Source organism: Pseudophryne corroboree, chromosome 1, assembly GCF_028390025.1.
Source record: "Pseudophryne corroboree isolate aPseCor3 chromosome 1, aPseCor3.hap2, whole genome shotgun sequence".
NCBI classification, from domain to species: Eukaryota; Metazoa; Chordata; class Amphibia; order Anura; family Myobatrachidae; genus Pseudophryne; species Pseudophryne corroboree.
In genome coordinates this window covers 252,494,934-252,512,533 of record NC_086444.1, presented here as the reverse complement: position 1 = coordinate 252,512,533, position 17,600 = coordinate 252,494,934, and the positions used below count along the sequence as shown (strand labels likewise).

The 17,600-nt window shown below is 44.0% G+C and overlaps 1 pseudogene; it reads right to left on the bottom strand.

Moving 5' to 3' along the window:
* Positions 1-16,467: 16,467 nt before the first annotated feature.
* LOC134946399 (5S ribosomal RNA) lies at positions 16,468-16,586 on the bottom strand (annotated as a pseudogene).
* Between the last annotated feature and the right edge of the window lie 1,014 nt (positions 16,587-17,600).

Genomic DNA, 17,600 nt, shown 5'->3' with positions numbered 1-17,600 from the left:
ATGCCTAGGTCCTTCAGAGTTCTGCCCAAACCCAGTATATCTCAACAGCACGATAACACCAGTATTACTGCAGTGTGCCTTGTCATGCACAAAGGGTAGAGAATGGGAATACTGGTAAAGGGAAATTTTGTATAGACACTGATATGCCTGTTGGTGAATGGCAAACCTGACATTTTCTGTTTCCATTTTCTTCTTCCTTCTCTCCTCTAGAGATGTTTCTTTTTTTCTTTTTCTTTTTCTTTTCTTTTTGAGTTATGCTCATGGTACTCTACATTGCAAACACACGATAGTTAAATTAAGATACAAAAATGTGTGTTCCCTGCAGGAAGAGGCAGTCTGGAGGACAAAGGGGTATGGCCAGGAGTCCTCAGGACTGTGGGCAGGTGGACACGGTACGCCAGTAGCCCCCAGAGCATACCTTCCAAGTCTAGCTGAGGTGGCACATGGTCTGACTCATCTAGGCAAAGAGGGTAGGTACAGGCTGATGAGAGCCTACTGGTGTGCACCAGGATTCTATTCTCATGCAGGTAAGAGAGCAATGACCTGTCTTACTTGCTTGAGGAAGAATATTGGTAAAGCAATACCAACAGTGCCATCCCATATCCCTCCTGCAGACGGATCTTTTCAGGAAATACAAATCAACTTTGTACAGTTAACACCCTTTAGGAATTATTGTTATGTATTGGTGTGCACTGATGTTTTCTCAAACTGGGTAGAGGCATTTCCTGCCGCCACGGATGCTGCTCTGTTTACCGCAAAGAAAAATTGCGCAGAAATTTGTGTGTAGATAATGGTACCCCTAAATGTTTAGCAAAGGTTGAAATTGTACTATTGTGATCATAGATACTGCCACTAGTATTATGTAGCTTCTGAACCACTCCCAGATCTTCACTCAACGAATCACCCTCTTCAAAATTTGTTTTTGTTTTGGTATTTGTGTCTTGTTGGGTTGTTTTTGGAAGACAACCTCATGTCATGATTGATCCGCACAATGATCAGAAATACACCAATGAGGTGACAGTACAGTACCTTGTTGAGATGAGCCAGCATTTGAGAACTTGACAAAAGAACTTGAAACTGTTGATTGCTGGTATGCCAAATGCTAACTGTATTGATTATGAACCAAGAGACTGTGTGATTGTCCTTACGCTCAGGTTGCCTAATAGACGGGTGGGAAGGACCATACCAAGATTTGTTGACAGCACTAAAGGTCGCCGAAAGAGAGATTTGGGTCCACTCATCCCACTGCAAGAAGGTCGCTGACCCGGAGAGAGCTTGTGACAAAGTAGTTTATTGCTCACATTCATCGAGTTTGTGAACTGTGTGTTCGAAGTGAACTGTGTGTTCAAAGAGCAAGGTGGAGAGCAAAGTGAACTGTGTGTTCCAAGTGAACTGTGTATTCAAAGAGCAAGGCGAAGAGATCGCAAAAGTATCACCAGAGACTCTGTTCCATGAAGACTGAGAGACGGCACTGTTGGACACTACCTGAGCGTACTAAAGGACTGCAGAAAGACCAGTCATTGTAATTGATTTGTTATGAACAAGAGTTGTTTTGTTCCATTTCTCTTTTCTCTCTTTCCCGCTGACAAACATTTTCTTTCAGGATATTCTTGTCACAACTGAGGGTTTTAGCTGACAGGAGGAAGCCTCAGTTGTAGGGGCTGAGAGGAACTTAAACCGGGGAGGTTTAATCAGACCCCTGGACATGTAAGTGTTAAAAGGAAACCCGAAGGTGTGACCATGACAACCAGGTAAAAGTAAATTAAAAGTTTATTGACAAACTCCGTGTAACAACAGACAGCAAATAATAAAAATGGCAATGATAAATAATATGATTACTGGAGCACTCTGACCATGAAATGGTTTCACAGGACACTGGTAGGTTAAGAACAGTTTTTAAAGTCCTTAGATGGAATAACCTTACCAGGCCTGGCTGTAGTAGTGAAGATATCCAAGGAACATGCCAGTAGATGGAACAGATGAAGCTGGTAACTTGAATCAGTTGTTGGAATTTGTGGATAGAACCAGCCAGGTGGTAAGACACGGAGTGGATGCGGAATGGAATCAGCCAGATGATAAAGTCACTGAATGAATGCTGGGTGGAACCAGCCAGGTGATGAAACACGGAGTGAATATAATAAGATGCTAGGGAGCGTGGAAACAGAGGAGTTGAAGGATGATTACCGGTGGTAGTGGATACTGCTGGAAGCAGATGAAATAGCTGGAAACTGGATCAGCCACGGAGGACTGCAGAGTCAGGCTGCATCGCAGGATGGTAGGCAGGTGCGGGTCTCTTTAGTGGATGCTGGAGACAGGAGCTGGAACCTGGAAACACAACCACAGGAAAGAGACTGGAACAAGGTATGACAAACAAAGCACTGACCATTTCCTGACCCAGGCACAGGATACTTATACCTGCAGCAATGCAGGCATTGGCTGGGCAATTATGCAGATTTCCAAAGGCAGTGGATTGGAGGAACTGAGACATGTGATTAGATCCAACATGGCTGCGCCCATGTTAGAACTTGGAGGGAAAACTGGCTTGGGAAACCATGTGGAAACATAACTGTAATGGCGGCGCCGGCCACAGAGGACAGGAGACGCCAGACTGACAAATGTATGCTAAGACTCGTGGATGACAACGGAGGCCGCGGCAGGCATGGAACACCACACTGACAACCTGCACCTATAACACAGGAGCGTCGGCGGAGGCCGCGGAGAACGGGAGACGCCATGCAGGATTCAAATATGGCGCCGCTGTGACAGCATCTCAGCGTGACAGGAGGAATGTGCAGTATGTGGACACAGATGAGATCCAGCCTTGGAACGCTGAGCGAGCCTCAGGAGACATCTGAAAGGCAGGTAATGGCGTCCAGATACCCGGATCGTGACAGCACCCCCCCCCCCCCCTTTAGGAGTGGCCCCAGGACGCTTCTTAGGCTTTAGAGGAAACTTCGAGTGGAAATTCCGGACCAAGGCAGGAGCATGGACATCAGACGCATTGGTCCAAGAGCGTTCTTCGGGACCATAGCCCTTCCAGTCAATAAGATACTGCAACTGACCGTAACGGAAACGTGAGTCCAGAATCTTGGCCACCTCATACTCGATTCCCCATTGAGTCTGAACTTTAGGAGTTGGAGGAAGTGCAGAATGAAACCGATTCAGGATCAGCGGTTTCAACAGGGAAACATGGAATGTCCTGGGTATTTTCAAGAAGGGAGGTAACTGGAGTCTGTAAGCAACAGGATTGATGACTTGTTCAATTTTAAAAGGACCGATGTAACGAGGAGCAAATTTCATGCTGGGAACTCTCAACCTCAAATTCTTCGTGGACAGCCATACTCGATCACCCACCTTGAGAGCAGGAACCGCTCTACGCTTCCTATCGGCAAACTTCTTGTACCTAAATGAGGCTTTAAGCAGGGCTGCGCGGACATTCTTCCAGTTGTTTGAAAACTGACGCAAGGTGACATCCACTGCTGGAACAGAAGTTGCTGGAAGCGGTTGGAATTCTGGAACCTTAGGGTGAAATCCATAGTTGATGAAGAATGGTGTTGAGGAAGATGAGGAATGGTATTGATTGTTGTGGCTAAACTCGGCCCAAGGAAGGAGTTGAACCCAGTCATCTTGGGAGGAAGACACATAAATGCGGAGGAAGGCCTCCAAGTCCTGATTCACCCTCTCGGTTTGACCATTGGTCTGAGGATGGTAAGCTGTAGAAAACTTTAACTTGACTTGGAGGGCTTGACACAAACTTCGCCAAATTTTGGCTACAAATTGTACTCCACGATCGGAGATGATCTCTTCAGGAAGACCGTGAAGTCGGAAGATCTCTTGGATAAACACTTGAGCCAACTTGGAAGCTGACGGAAGACCGGTGAGGGGTATGAAATGTGCCATCTTGGTGAACCGGTCAACTACCACCCAGATGGTATTAAACTTGTTGCATATAAGCAGATCTGTAACAAAGTCCATCGACAAATGGGTCCACGGTCGACTGGGAACAGATAATGGAACCAGTTGCCCCGCAGGCGACTGGCGGGGAACTTTGTGTTGGGCACACTTTGGGCAAGAGGCAATAAACTCCTTGATGTCCTTCTTCAGAGTTGGCCACCAGTAGGACCTAGAGATAAACTCAAGGGTTTTCTGAATGCCTGTTTGTCCGGCAAAATGGGAAGCATGGGCCCAATGCATGAGCTTCTTCCCCAACACCGGCTTCACAAAACTTTTCCCTGGTGGGGGCGTAGAGTCCATCCCTACCGTGGAGAATGCCAACGGATTAATAATAGGATGCTTGTCTGAAGACTATGACTCGTTTTCTTGCTCCCAAGAGCGGGAAAGGGCATCGGCCTTGCGATTCTGAGAGCCCGGACAGAACTGGAGTTTAAAGTCGAACCTGGAAAAGAAAAGTGCCCATCTGGCCTGACGAGGGTTAAGACATTGTGCGCCTTTCAGGTATAAAAGATTCTTGTGGTCGGTAAGTATCGTGATTGAATGAGAAGCTCCCTCCAACAGATATCTCCACTCCTCTAGAGCGAGCTTGATGGCTAGCAACTCCTGGTCGCCAATGGCATAGTTGCGCTCAGCTGGGGAGAACTTCCGGGAGAAGAAACTGCAAGGATGTAGATGGCCATCTTTAGCCCTCTGGGATAACACCGCTCCTACTCCAACGGAGGAGGCATCCACCTCTAAGATGAAAGGAGAGTCGGTGTCGGGCTGTTTCAGAACTGGTGCAGAGATGAAACGTTGTTTTAGAAGATGAAAAGCTTGCGTAGCTTCTTCAGACCACTTGGACGGGTTAGCACCCTTCTTGGTTAATGCAGTGATAGGCGCCACAATGGTGGAAAAGTCTCGTATGAACTTTCTGTAATAATTGGCGAACCCTAAGAACCTCTGGACCCCTTTGAGGGTTAAGGGTATCAGCCAATTCTGGATTGCTTGTAGTTTCTCAGGATCCATCTCTAGTCCGGAACCGGACACGATGTAACCTAGGAACGGAATGGATTTAACTTCAAAGACACATTTCTCCAATTTGCAATAGAGATGATTGACACAGAGACGGGACAGAACCTCCTTTACCCAGAAACGATGTTCCTCCAGATTATTGGCAAAGATGAGGATATCATCTAGATAAACCACGACATGGCGGTATAAAATGTCCCTGAAGATCTCATTCACGAAATGTTGGAAGACAGCTGGAGCGTTGCTCAATCCGAAGGGCATGACGAGGTACTCATAATGTCCATCACGGGTGTTAAAAGCGGTCTTCCACTCGTCACCCTCACGGATCCGGATGAGATTGTAGGCACCCCTTAAATCCAACTTTGTAAAGATGGTTGCTCCGCTGACTCTATCGAAGAGCTCTGTAATCAAAGGTAAAGGATACCGGTTCTTGACGGTAATGTCGTTCAGACCTCTGTAATCGATGCACGGTCGCAGACCACCGTCCTTCTTCTTAACGAAGAAGAAGCCTGCGCCAGCTGGAGAAGAAGAAGGTCGGATAAAACCTTTCGCCAGGTTCTCTTTGATGTACTCCTCCATGGAGTGCGTCTCAGGCAGAGACAACGGGTAAGTTCGGCCTCGAGGTGGAACCTTCCCTGGATTGAGATCAATTGGGCAGTCCCATTCTCTATGAGGAGGAAGGATATCAGCAGAAGCCTTACTGAACACGTCCGTGTAGTCTTGATATGGAGGAGGTGGAACATCAGACGACCTGTGGAAAGAAGAACAAACAGGAAGCACTTTGGATAAACAAGTCTTAGCACAGGAGGGACCCCATGCTAGTATTTGCGTAGTCGTCCAGTCAATCGACGGATTGTGGAGACGGAGCCATGGAAGGCCCAAAACCACTGGATGTGTGGCTCTTGGAATCACTAGGAAGGAAATAAATTCTGCATGAAGAACTCCCACTCTCAGACGAACTGGTAGAGTCCTTAGAGAAATAACTGCGTCGAAAATCTTGCTGCCATCTACTGCAGTTAAGGAGATGGACGAAGGAAGTCTCTCGGTGGGTAGGGACCACCGTTTAACATAAGCTTCGGTTATGAAATTCCCAGCTGCTCCGGAATCAAGGAGGGCAATGACGTTCCTGTAACGTTGAGCAATTTGGAGCGAGACTGGGAGATTACAATCATGAGGAGATGGAGAGGAGATCATTACTCCTAGCCGGCCCTCTCCTTGGCGAGCTAGGATTTGGAGTTTCCCGGACGTTTGGGACAAGCATTGATAATGTGAGATGGAGCTGCACAATAGAGACAGAGAGACTCAGAGAGACGTCTTCGGCGCTCAGCGGGAGTTAGACGGGAACGGCCAATTTGCATGGGCTCATCCTTGGATGGAGACGGTTGACGAAGAGGAGGAGCAGAAGATTTTGGAGCAGACGATCTTCCTCGCTCGGTTGCTCTCTCTCTGAAACGTAGATCAACCTTTGTGCAAAGAGAAATTAGCTCATCCAACCTAGAAGGCAAGTCTCTGGTAGCTAACTCATCCTTGATGCATTCTGATAAGCCATGCCAGAATGCAGCATACAGGGCCTCGTCGTTCCATGCCAGATGCCAGGATTTTGAACTGTATGAGATACTGTCCCACAGTACGTGTTCCCTGGCGTAAACGGAGAATCTCAGATGAAGCAGAGGTTACCCGGCCTGGCTCGTCGAAGATGCGCCTGAATGTTGCCACAAAGTCCGTATAAGAGGACAGCAGGGGATCAGACTTCTCCCATAAAGGTGATGCCCAGTCAAGGGCTGAGCCATTGAGAAGGGAAATGATAAAGGTGATGCCCAGTCAAGGGCTGAGCCATTGAGAAGGGAAATGATATAGGCAATTCTAGTACGGTCGCTGGGAAAATTGCCAGGCTGAACCTCAAAGTAGATTTCGCATTGGTTAAGAAATCCCCTGCAGAACCTTGGAGATCCGTCAAATTTTGCTGGCGTTGGGAGATGAAGACGTGGAATGGAAATGGGTAAGGTGGGTGGGGTTACAGCTGGTGTCACTGTTGTGGACGCACCGGACGTGCCAGGTCCACGGAGGGTCGTTTGAATCCCGTCCAGCCGCGTAGAGAGATCCTGGAGACAGCGGATGATGTGGCCTTGTGCAGCCTCCTGATGTTCAAGTCGGGCTGCCAGTTCTTGCATCGGCCTGGCCGCTTGATCCTGGTCTCCGGCTGGATTCATATGGGTCAGTGCTTACTGTCACAACTGAGGGTTTTAGCTGACAGGAGGAAGCCTCAGTTGTAGGGGCTAAGAGGAACTTAAACCGGGGAGGTTTAATCAGACCCCTGGACATGTAAGTGTTAAAAGGAAACCCGAAGGTGTGACCATGACAACCAGGTAAAAGTAAATTAAAAGTTTATTGACAAACTCCGTGTAACAACAGACAGCAAATAATAAAAATGGCAATGATAAATAATATGATTCCTGGAGCACTCTGACCATGAAATGGTTTCACAGGACACTGGTAGGTTAAGAACAGTTGTTAAAGTGCTTAGATGGAATAACCTTACCAGGCCTGGCTGTAGTAGTGAAGATATCCAAGGAACATGCCAGTAGATGGAACAGATGAAGCTGGTAACTTGAATCAGCTGTTGTAATTGCTGGATAGAACCAGCCAGGTGGTAAGACACGGAGTGGATGCGGAATGGAATCAGCCAGATGATAAAGTCACTGAATGAATGCTGGGTGGAACCAGCCAGGTGATGAAACACGGAGTGAATATAATAAGATGCTAGGGAGCGTGGAAACAGAGGAGTTGAAGGATGATTACCGGTGGTAGTGGATACTGCTGGAAGCAGATGAAATAGCTGGAAACTGGATCAGCCACGGAGGACTGCAGAGTCAGGCTGCACCGCAGGATGGTAGGCAGGTGCGGGTCTCTTTAGTGGATGCTGGAGACAGGAGCTGGAACCTGGAAACACAACCACAGGAGAGAGACTGGAACAAGGTATGACAAACAAAGCACTGACCATTTCCTGACCCAGGCACAGGATACTTATACCTGCAGCAATGCAGGCATTGGCTGGGCAATTATGCAGATTTCCAGAGGCAGTGGATTGGAGGAACTGAGACATGTGATTAGATCCAACATGGCTGCGCCCATGTTAGAACTTGGAGGGAAAACTGGCTTGGGAAACCATGTGGAAACATAACTGTAATGGCGGCGCCGGCCACAGAGGACAGGAGACGCCAGACTGACAAATGTATGCTAAGACTCGTGGATGACAACGGAGGCCGCGGCAGGCATGGAACACCACACTGACAACCTGCACCTATAACACAGGAGCGTCGACGGAGGCCGCGGAGAACGGGAGACGCCATGCAGGATTCAAATATGGCGCCGCTGTGACAGCATCTCAGCGTGACAGGAGGAATGTGCAGTATGTGGACACAGATGAGATCCGGCCTTGGAACGCTGAGCGAGCCTCAGGAGACATCTGAAAGGCAGGTAATGGCGTCCAGATACCCGGATCGTGACAATTCTATTTTTGCGAGGTTTTTTTATGAGGAGTCGAGTGTGGGACTGGAACTGGTTCTGTAGGAAGGAGTGATCTCCTTATAGGATCCCAGGATTAGCCGATCAGTTTGTTAAAGTCAGAGAAAATCAAAGGCCTAGTAGTTATGGAGTTCAGAGGTAATCAGGAACAGTCAGACCACGCACTGCAGATAAAGAGCTCACTAACATATGTGGAAGAAAGGTTTATGAGTGGCTCTCCCCGAACTCTGAAGGTTTATGTTATTTAGGAAGGACACTACTTATAACCCTTGTTCAATGATTAAACAGACCTAGCATACGTTCCAGAAATGGAAACAATGTTCAGAAAATGATAGGATGTTTTCTCTTATGGGATACAGTGTTTTGCGATGTACAGCGCACATTTATGGGATATGGTAATAAGATGTGCAGGCATTAACAATATATATTAGAGCGGGCATTTTAAATATTTGTGAGAAATCAATTTGGCATTCATAATATATATATATATATATATATATACACACAAACAAATCTAGAAAACCACAGCACTCGCCACCCCAGAAGCGGGGTGCAATGTCTGCACTCACCACTCATAGGGTGGGGTGCATGCAGCCCATGGCCACCAACCCAAATATATACAAACAGAAAGCTCAGCGCTCACCATAGCAAGCTCACTTATCCTCAACATCAATAAATAAATGATGGGGGTTTAGGTAGTGAATTGGCCAATGCACGGAAGCCTGCAAACCGCTCGCCAAGGTACCCCACCTTCATGCAGGTCCTACACTATCACAAAGTCTCAAAAATGAATACCTGGCAACTGTATCACACATAATATAACTGCACACATGCCCACTAGGTTTAATGTGTATCTGCCATGCATCTTATGGCTTTTAAAGGTACACTAGTCACCTGACACTGGCTGATAAATTACTAAGGAGCAGCTGACACAGGTTTAGAACAAATGAGATTACACAGGGGTGCATGAAAAGGCCTGTGACCACGGTTAATAAGAGTTAACCAAAGATTAACCCCGCAACATACAAACAAATCTAGAAAACCACAGCACTCGCCACTCCAGAAGTGGGGTGCAATCTCTGCACTCACCACTCATAGGGTGGGGTGCATGCAGCCCATGGCCACCAACCCAAATATATACAAACAGAAAGTTCAGCACTCACCATAGCAAGCTCACTTATCCTCACAACATCAATAAATAAATGATGGGGGTTTAGTTAGTGAATTGGCCAATGCACGGAAGCCTGCAAACCACTCGCCAAGGTACCCCACCTTCATGCAGGTCCTACACTATCACAAAGTCTCAAAAATTAAAACCTGGCAACTGTATCACACATAATATAACTGCACACATGCCCACTAGGTTTAATGTGTATCTGCCATGCATCTTATGGCTTTTAAAGGTACACTAGTCACCTGACACTGGCTGATAAATTACTAAGGAGCAGCTGACACAGGTTTAGAACAAATGAGATTACACAGGAGTGCATGAAAAGGCCTGTGACCACGGTTAATAAGAGTTAACCAAAGATTAACCCCGCAACATACAAACAAATCTAGAAAACCACAGCACTCGCCACCCTAGAGGCGGGGTGCAATGTCTGCACTCACCACTAATAGGGTGGGGTGCATGCAGCCCATGGCCACCAACCCAAATATATACAAACAGAAAGTTCAGCACTCACCATAGCAAGCTCACTTATCCTCACAACATCAATAAATAAATGATGGGGGTTTAATTAGTGAATTGGCCAATGCACGGAAGCCTGCAAACCGCTCGCCAAGGTACCCCACCTTCATGCAGGTCCTACAATATCTCAAAGTCTCAAAAATGAAAACCTGGCAACTGTATCACACATAATATAACTGCACACATGCCCACTAGGTTTAATGTGTATCTGCCATGCATCTTATGGCTTTTAAAGGTACACTAGTCACCTGACACTGGCTGATAAATTACTAAGGAGCAGCTGACACAGGTTTAGAACAAATGAGATTACACAGGGGTGCATGAAAAGGCCTGTGACCACGGTTAATAAGAGTTAACCAAAGATTAACCCCGCAATATACAAACAAATCTAGAAAACCACAGCACTCGCCACCCCAGAAGCAGGGTGCAATGTCTGCACTCACCACTCATAGGGTGGGGTGCATGCAGCCCATTGCCACCAACCCAAATATATACAAACAGAAAGTTCAGCACTCACCATAGCAAGCTCACTTATCCTCAAAACATCAATAAATAAATGATGGGGGTTTAGTTAGTGAATTGGCCAATGCACGGAAGCCTGCAAACCGCTCGCCAAGGTACCCCACCTTCATGCAGGATAGATAGATAGACACATACATACAAAGGAGTCCAGTCCATCAAACTATGCACTGGTCTCTGCGATGACTGGCCATACCACTTAAGCATGGGCCCATCTGCATTCCTCCGGTGGGCCCTTCATTTACTAGTCTGACACTGTAAAAGTATTAAAAACTATTAAAAGGGAACCATGAATCTTCCAGATTTTTAGCAAGTAAATGCAACTTCTCCGGATATGAGGCTTTGGTTTGGTTTTGAGGCCCTTCTAATAGAAAGTTTACCAGTGGTTATTTATTTTAGCTCAGTAGAGGGCTAGTCAGGTGGGCTAGAAAATAATCTGTAATACTGTCTTTATCAGAGGCAGTATATGTTACAACATAAAGACACAAATCTTGAAGATAAACTTGTACTAGTTCAAACAAAATGGGCCTTATGATCTCCTGATTGGCTTTGTCTTATCTACTAGATAAAATAAAGCCCCTGAATGACTAGCTGGCTGTTGTCTAGCTTGACAACCTTTATTTATTTAATTATTAGTTTTAATAATTGCATTGCCAGAACAAACTGAGCAAGTTGTGGTCAGGACATCTTTCTTTCTTTTTTCCATTTTTTTTATTTACTTCCCATTGTCTACGTTGGACCAAGACAGTAATAAAGGTACAAGTAAGTATTAGTAAGTTGGAGAATTGTATCATTATTTTATTATTTGATGGTAAAAAGCAAGAAGGAATGTGCATGTGAATACGCTATTGCAAATCAACCCTTTTTTGAATGGTTGCAGGTGATATGTCCGGAAATCTTCCAGAGTAGCCAGCACTGACAGCGCGGGCAACCCCGGAAGATTTCTGTGCATTCTGCCTGCTGATTCTCTGGTGACATCAGTGCAGCGTGCAAGGCAGCTGGGAAGCAGGGCTGGGGCTGGCGATCCCCACGGGTGATGTCCGCAAGCGATCACCAGGGGATAACCTCGCCCTGCCCCGTCACTCGCCCCCCACCCCCCACCCGCCCCCCGGGTGTGTTTTTAAATTGAAAACTCACCACTGAAGGGGTTAATAGTTGATATTGGGGTGATTGTTTCAGTAGCACAGCATGTTTGGTTCTCTATTTATTTATTTATTTAGTTAGTTATTTGTGGTGTCTTTTTTGTCCATTAAATTGGGGCCACTACTTTATAATTTTTAAAATATGGCAACATTTTTTAAATTATTAGAATATATTTATTTGAATAGGAGGAAATTATGTTTTTTTAAATTTTCAAAGTAGATACTATTTGTTTTCGTAAGTTCACGATCAAGAAATATTAACAATGGTATTCATCATTACCCTGGCATCCATTCCTCGAACGGTATCAGGATAGACCCAGTTTAATCCAGTATTTGAACAGTTATCTCTAAAAAAAAGGGGGAGGGGGGCACAATTTATTTTGCTGTGTTTTACTACAAATAAATTAAATGTGTTTGCTTGTTTTTTTTACTTTTGACTGCACAGTTTGATATATAAACAACACTTGCCATTGGGATAATAAAGTCTCACTAATTTCAATTCATGTATAGCTTGAGAATAGTAGATAGGAAAATTTCCAGTTTGGTAATATATCTTTCTAAATACTTAAACTTCTAGAATAGCTGTGTTGCAGTTTTATGTGACAGGATAAATGTTTTGTTGCTATATTCAAAAGAGAAATGCTTATTATGAAAAATAAGACGTTGAAACAAATATATTGATTCCTACACAGCAAACGTTTGTATTTGCAGTACAAGCATAGCTATACATAAAATGTTTCCTCTCCCAGTACTATGGAGATTAAGTGGCTATACTGCCTTTGGCTGAACAAAGTATACAGTATAGTGTAATGGCTGAGTAATGGTGGCTCTGACCCAGGATAAGCAGAATGCTCTATCACTTGCTGGAAGCCACAGGGAAGGATTTTTAACTAAAACACCAAAGACTCCAGTTTACCCTTTGCTCTCCCATTTACTGTTACATTCTACACAAACTGTGCAACATAAACTCTAAAGTAAGAATTGCTTTCGCTACACAAAAGGTATTTCCAAGGCCCCTAAAACCTACCCCCCAATGAGTCCTGAGCATTGCTGTATGGACTACTATTACAATGATTATGGCCACAATGAATACTGAATAGTTCTCTATGGCACTACTCAGTCATACTTCCCTAAACAAGGAAAGTAATTCTCCTATAGCATACTTAAGTGGGTAACTTGTCCACAGGGGATATTGATGTGCATCAATCTCTGCCATAGGTTGACCCTGCACTCACTAGCACAGCTATTGCTACCTATTTTTAGTGTTGTCCCTTCCACTGCCTACTGCTTCTCTTAAATTAAAGGCCAACATCTGTAATTTATGGTCATGCAGGGAAAGGAGGTGTTATGAGATGGCCATCAACCATCGATGGGGAGAAGGTTTGTAGTCATAGGGGGAGGTCCAATACCGCACATAGGTTTAGATGCATCAATGTACTGGGTCACGGAGCACAGTGCAGCTGCCATCTAGGCCCTTACCACAAGCAGTGTCAGGATGGGGATTATCTTTCCGGCTGCTCCACAGCCCTCCTCCGCCCACCTCCAGAGACCTCCTCCTCTCTATACCCAGCTCTAGCCCTTACAGTGTGTGGCTATTTACTGTGGGCTGGCCCCTCCCCTGAGATGAGCCCTGCGTCTTTCTCACCTCCCACTTCATATCTTCATCCCCTCTTCCCCTTCGTCTTTTGTCTCACCTCCCTCGCACCACCCCTCCTAGAAAGTGATAGCTATATAAGTATATATAAATTCCATTAAACTGGGCACTCACCAGACTTCAGACAGTTACAGCAGATTTTCTTTTGGGCGATGGAGGATTTTCTGCTTAAAGTCTATCATTATGCTGAAACGTCAGCCTGAATTTGTGACATGAAATTTGAATTTTGGAATACAAGCTGTTGTAACTTTCTGAAAACTGGTGAGTGCCCTGTTTAATGGAATTTATTTTGATTGAAATCAGTGGATGGAAGATGTTCACCTGTGGCGTCTACAGGAGCACCCCAGCAGTTGTCTGTCCAGGTAGGTGTTTTGTTGGGTAAGTCCAGCTGACCCTGAAGGGTCTACATTCAGCAATTTAGGGATGCGGAATTAAATTATATATTGCCCCCAAACCTAAAAATATTGCAGTGCCCTGATTGCATCTACAATGTCAGTTATATATGTAAAAAAGTCAGAGATCAAATTTGCTGTGGAAAAATACAATTTCATTAATTTCTATATCTATCTTATCTATTGTATGGTTTGAGAATAGATAAGGTAATATACAGTACTATAGTTTCCAGTTTCAGCTGATAAATCTTTCCAAATACTAAAATTACTGTATATCCTGTGCTATGTGAAAAATCCTAATGTGTCTGCTGAGAGCGAGAGAGGTAATAATTGTGTTTGGTTATTACCAGTGTATATTAAGCCTTACCTCCCAAGAGTTAACTGCACTGAATGGGATTTAGTTCACTACAGATGAAGCCAGATGATATAGTCAGATTGATTTAGCATTAAACATCTTCTGGCCAGGGTTATGCATAAAACAGTAGCAGCTAAGAAAAATCTACTTGTAAGTGAAGTTTCAGAATCCCCAGCATGCATTGCAGTTATATATCCAATGAAATAGAATCTGATGTAAGGTGCCTACATTAGTGGGAGATGTAACAAACACCAGATGTGGTACTCAAGGACTTCTCAATCACAGCAGATACTATAATGAGTTTCCTCACATGTTTCAGTTTATTTTGAAACCATCATTTGTATCCCTGAAGACAGTACTAAAATAGACCAAAATGTTGGAGGAAACTTGTTATAGGCATTTTAATGCTGTGATTGATAAGTCCTTGAGTGCCATCTCTACTGTCTAATAACAGTTGTGCTTGTATGGTACTGATGACGGGGCGGTAGCTCCGAAACGTTACCCATTGAAAATACAACTTTTATTTACTGCTTGAAATAGTTCCCAGTGCCGTCTTCTGTCTTCTCCGGTGATACTGTGTGTGTGTGTGTGTATATATATATATCTATATATCTATATATCTATATACCTCCAGCAATAACGCGGCACTCCAAGGGACTCTTCTTATACAAAGTTTAATTGCGGTTAAAACATCAACATGTTTCGAAGCCGCAGCTTCTTCTTCAGGACTCACCGACAAACACATATATATAGCAAGATAGAAGAGTACGGCACTCAGAGGACTTCGTTTGAAGCAGCAAGCTGGTTTAAGTATAAAGCTGACAGCGCAGCATTTTATATATATATATATATATATATATATTGTAAAAGAAAAAGAGGATAAGGTGATTTTAAGCGACCAATGGTGTCTTACAACTTGGAGGAGACTCAAATTAAAAGTAATAAAAATGTAATAAAATATAATTAGCACCAATACAAAAGTAAATAAAACAATGGCCCTATGCAAGGAGCCAAAAAATTAATAAGAAATCACTAGAACTACATACAAAATATAAGTTAGTATAAAATTGATAGTACAAACTTATATAAGACAGGAGGAAAATTGTCCTAACAATAAAAAATTGGAAATAAGATCAGCATAAAAAATGTGTATAAATAAGGTTCTTAGCTTTTGAGAAGGTATGTATCATAACAACCAACGCGTTTCGTCCTATCTGGACTTCATCAAGGGGTGATAGGTAACTGGGACAGCTCATCTATATATACCTGTGTTAATGAGGAAGTGATAGCTACATCACTTCCTGTCAATTAACAGATACCAAACTTCATAAACTGTGTACACATATCAAAACAGAGTGACAATAACCTTACAGCAAAATATCATTATGCTGTGCAAAACCGCTTTGTGAAAAACTGTTTTCATGTGTTTAAATTTGTAAATAACATTGTTGAAGTTCATGATCCCGGACTTCCTGTCCGGATCGTGGGTGACGTCACGTCCGCCCCACTTCCGGCGTCCGGCATTCTCCACTGCGCATGCGCTGGGTGCGGGTTGTAGAATGTTTGTGTCCGACATCAGCTGCGCATGCGCCTGTTCTCCCATCCGATATCAGAGGTTAAAAATGTCCACAAAGTAGCGGCGGCCATGTTCTTGGAGTGTATTCTCCCAGGCATCTATTTATATAGTCATGTGGTCGCGGCGGCCATTTTTGATGTGACAGTTCATAATAGAAATATGCTCATAACCGAGAATAAAGAGAGAAAAATGTGATTTAGGAGTATTATTTATACAAATATCTCATGTTTCTACTAAGTTCTATTTGTACCCCTTGTCCCAGGTATAAGATCATTTAAACAGCCCATACAATTAGATGCCTAACTGGTAGTTAGAATTACAGCATTAGGGACAGGATTGGGTCAAACATTACAGGATTTTATATGTGGAGGATTAGTTAAGGGGCCTAATTGTGCTGATTGTTTACAGTATTAAAACTTCTATGCATGCAACTACGCATGGATATGGAGGTGAATGTGAATATAGTCATTCACACACGGAGGTGGTATTACAGCAACAGACATATTACTTCGTGATGAACGATATTCAGGTGTCAACAGAATTAATGTGTTTTAAAGCATATTTGCACCTCTTGGAAACACAGAAGTTCCCGTGGGAAGGTGAGAGAGGGTATATATTAATTAATACAATATCCTCATATCCCTTGCTCAAGAAATTACAGCACCCAGTCTTCCATGATGGTTCCCCATCTATGTACTAACTGGGCCCAGCACTGCTTGGCTTCCAAGATCGAACGGAGTTGGGCATCTCCAGTGCGGTATGGCTGTAGTATTGGCGTGGTTTTTAGAGGTATCATAATACAATGACGTGGTTGGGGAGGTGACCCTAGTGGGAATGACAACAGAGAAGAGACAGGTTGCCCAAGTAGGAAGAAGAAGATGTGGTCAGCTTACGTCACAAAAAGGGGGCTATTTCATAGCCCTCGTTGAAGCCGTCAGGGTGCAAGGTGTTGAGTTCAAAGATCCAATACATTTCCCTTTTTGATAAAAGGTTAGAGAGATCACCACCTCTCTCGCCCAGTGTGACTAGCTCAATGCCCTTGAAAGTTAATTTGTCAGGATCCGAGTTGTGGCAGGCATGGAAATGTTTTGGTACTGCATGTGTTAGTACTTTGTTTTTAATGTTTCTTACATGTTCCTGAATACTGATTTTCAGAGGTCTTTTCGTTTTCCCTATATACTTCATCCCACACGAGCACTCCAGCATGTAGATCACTGACACCGTATTACAGTTAATGAACTGCTTGATCTTATAATCTTTAGAGTGTACTTATAGGGTGTACGTACCGGCATACATTGCAGCGGCCGCATTTATAACATCCAACGCATTTGGGCATGCTTGATCGTATTTCCGGGTTCCTTAGCATGCTTGGTGCCACCAGATCTTTAAGATCTACGAAAGGCATGAACAAGTTCGACGTCTTCATAGATCTGAATAAATTCATACGGAAGTTAACACTTAAGAGGCATTTTCTCAAAAAGGAAAACGCGGTCATTCATAATTATGATCAATCCAAATCGGGACTGAAACTAGAGATGTGCACTTGAAATTTTTCGGGTTTTGTGTTTTGGTTTTGGGTTCGGTTCCGCGGCCGTGTTTTGGGTTCGACCGCGTTTTGGCAAAACCTCACCGAATTTTTTTTGTCGGATTCGGGTGTGTTTTGGATTCGGGTGTTTTTTTAAAAAAACACTAAAAAACAGCTTAAATCATAGAATTTGGGGGTCATTTTGATCCCAAAGTATTATTAACCTCAAAAACCATAATTTCCACTCATTTTCAGTCTAT